Source organism: Sus scrofa, chromosome 13 (assembly GCF_000003025.6).
Source record: "Sus scrofa isolate TJ Tabasco breed Duroc chromosome 13, Sscrofa11.1, whole genome shotgun sequence".
Classification (NCBI taxonomy): domain Eukaryota; kingdom Metazoa; phylum Chordata; class Mammalia; order Artiodactyla; family Suidae; genus Sus; species Sus scrofa.
Genome location: NC_010455.5, coordinates 16,497,785 through 16,501,429, shown reverse-complemented (window position 1 = coordinate 16,501,429; position 3,645 = coordinate 16,497,785).

Sequence of the window (3,645 nt, the reverse complement as noted above, 5' to 3'; positions counted from 1 at the left end):
CACAATTAGTATTTTTATATATGAAAATCCACTAAAGTCTGTGCTTTAAAAGAAACACTTGCTACTCTAATCAGTTACGAAAGTGGAATTTATTTTTCTTCTTACAATTTTTTTTCAGGATTATTCTATTGCTTTCTGCATTTTTTGTTTATGTTGTTGTTTTTGTTGTTACGGCTACACCCACAGCATATGGAAGTTCCCAAGCCAGGACTGAACCTGAACTGCAGCTGTGACCTACACTGCAGCTGTGGCAATGCCAGATCCTTAACCCACTCTGCCAGCCCAGGGATTAAACCCACACCTCCATAGCAGCTCAAGCTGCTACAGTTGGATACTTAACCCACTGCAACAAAACAGGAACTACTATCACTTTCTGTATTTTTTTTTTTTTTTGTCTTTTTGCCTTTTCTAGGGCACTCCCGTAGTATATGGAGGTTCCCAGGCTAGGGGTCTAATTGAAGCTATAGCGCCTGGCCTACACCAGAGCCACAGCAACATTGGATCCTAGTTGTGTCTGAGAACCTATGCCACAGCTCATGGCAATGCCGGATCCTTAACCCACTGAGCAAGGCCAGGGATCGAACCCGCAACCTCATGGTTCCTAGTCGGATTTGTTAACCACTGAGCCACGACGGGAACATCTCACTTACTGTATTTTTAAGTCAAGATATTCCTTTGAATAGACCTAATAATAATGAGATAGTTCCAATTTTCAAATTCAGCTGCTACTTCTCTATGTCTACAGAGCATCATAGACTCAAGATTTTAGAGCACAAAATAACCTAACCATCTAAGCCAACTTCTATATACTGTATCTATCTCTATAATGAAAAACTTTAAGCAAAGAGTAGCTTAGAGAGGAGTGACATTTTAAAAATATAGCTTATCAGTGAGGGAAAGTGGGACTAGAATTCAGTTCTCCTAAAAACAATACAGGATTCTTTCTAAAAGATTGCTTTGATTTTAGGAGCTATTATTAATTACTCTCAGTCCTTGCTAAGGGAATGAGATTGAGATTAGATTGACAGGCTTAATGCCTGGTCAGATAATATAAATCCTCTGTAATACCAGAGGTCATAGGTAATTATAATTTTTATTTATTTATTTATTTATTTATTTATTTATTTATTTATCTTTTCCAGGGCCACACTCATGGCATATGGAGGGTCCCAGGCTAAGGGTCTAATTGGAGCTGTAGCCGCTGGTCTATGCCAGAGCCACAGCAACGCAGGATCTGAGCCACATCTGCGACCTACACTACAGGTCACAGCAATGCCAGATCCTTAAGCCACTGAGTGAGGCCAGGGATTGAAACTGCAAACTCATGGTTCCCAGTTGGATTTGTTAATCACTGAGCCAAGACAGGAACTCTGGTAATTATAATTTAAAGCAGAACTTATTTTATATCCATCCATTCTAGTCTGCTAGTGTTATAAGAGCTGATATTTTGACACACTAAGTGAATTCATTCCTTTAACAAACGTTTATGGAGAACCTATAACAATTCTATTCATTGATAATTAAAAGCTCTCAGGATGCTTATATTATAATCAAAATAGGACCTTTTTCAACCTTGAAGATTACTATCACTATGCTTTGCAACTCAAATTTTGGACTTCGAACAAACATCTAAACACTATGATGTGCCTTTGGCTACCAAATACAGATGACTGGTGAAATACATTGTGTGATTTCCAATGTGCATGTGTGAGAAACACTTCTGAATGTAGAGAGACATGTGACGATATTAGTGAGGGGAATTCCCCTTGTGGCTCAGTGGGTTACAATCCCATCTAGTATCCATGAGGATGCAGGTTTGATCCCTGGCCTCGCTCAGTGGGTTCAGGATCCAGCATTGCCAGGAGCTGTGGTGTAGGTTGCAGAAGTGGCTTGGATCTGGCATGGCTGTGGCTGTGGCTGGCAGCTGCAGCTCCAATTCAACCCGTAGCCTGGAAACTTCCATGTGCTGCAGGTGTGGCTCTAAAAAAAAGCTAAATAAATAAATAGAAGAATATCAGTAAGGAAAATGCTCCAGGACCTTCTTGTACACCTTAGGGGATGGAGGTTAGTAGGTAGAACTATGGCAAGAGGGAGACAGAGAAAGACCAAAAAGTTCAAAATGGTAGCTTTGACATCTGAAAGATGTGTCTGAAGGCTGGAGATCCATGTTGAGAATCATCTTGCAGAATCTGGTCCTCTCCTGTGAAAGACAAGACATTTTGGGGTATTTTTGTTTGTTTTGAAACAGTTTTAAACCACAGAAAATTTGCAGAGATATTACAAAGAATGTTTGGTTCTGAGCCGTTGGATGTATGTTGCCAACAAGAGCAGACTATCGAACCCTAATCCCACCACCAGTAAATTAATGTTTATTTCCTACAAACAGGGATCTCCTGGTTAACCACAAGGCAACCATCAAAATCAGGAAATCGTCATTAACGACTTACTACTTTCTAATATGCAGACTACATTCAAGTTTTGTCACTTGTCCCAATAATGATCTCTATGGCTAAAAAATTTAATTCAGGAGTTCCCGTCGTGGTGCAGTGGTTAACAAATCCGACTAGGAACCATGAGGTTGCGGGTTCAGTTCCTGCCCTTGCTCAGTGGGTTAAGGATCCGGCGTTGCCGTGAGCTGTGGTGTAGGTTGCAGACGTGGCTTGGATCCTGCGTTGCTGTGGCTCTGGCGTAGGCAGACCCCTAGCCTGGGAACCTCCATATGCCACGGGAGCGGCCCTAGAAGAGGCAAAAAGACAAAAAAAAAAAAAAAAAAAAAAAAAATTCAGAACCAAGTGCTATTTTTAGTTGCCATGTCTTTTTAATTCTCTTCCATTAAAATTACTTCTTCAGCTTTCCTTGAAGGTTTAATGATACCAGGCAAACTATTTCATGGAATATCCCTTACATTATGCATATCTAATATTTCCTCATAATTAGATCCAGGTTATGCCTCTTTGACAAGAATGTCATGAAAGTGTCACTGTGCTGTTTGTCATTTCATCCTCTCACTTGGTTCACAATTTTGCTTTGTATCTTCATTGATAAGGTTAAATGTGATCATTTGTTTATGATGATATCTGCCAGATATGCTAGTGTAGTTACTCTTTCTTTCTGAAATCAAAGGGATTTTAGGGAAGTACATTGAGACTATGTAAATATCCTCTTCATCAAACATTTATTTATTTACACCTTTATGAACTAGTGATTTCCTTTTATTCAGAGGATAATTTTTTCAAATTTGGGGAGGGGATATGCAATCTGGTTTCTGTGTTCTCTTGCTGTTCATCAGTCATTCTTTCAGCATTTCCTTACCTTTTGTCACAAAGTATTTTGGGCTCTAGTATTTTCCCTATCCCATCTTTGGAATCAGTCATTTATCCAAGGAGCCCTGTTCCCCTTTAATGGAAAATCGTATTAGGAACTAAGATCTGGGTGGCAAGGGTCCCCATTGCTATTGAGATATTGACTCTCTTAGTGAACAGACCTAGATAATATGTGTATGGGGGTGGTGTGGGTGTTTGTAGGTGTAGTGTGTAGATGATGTATATGCATGCACACATTTATCTATTCACTCATATCTATCTATCTATCTATCTATCTATCTACCTACCTACCTACCTACCTACCTGTCTACCTCATAAACCA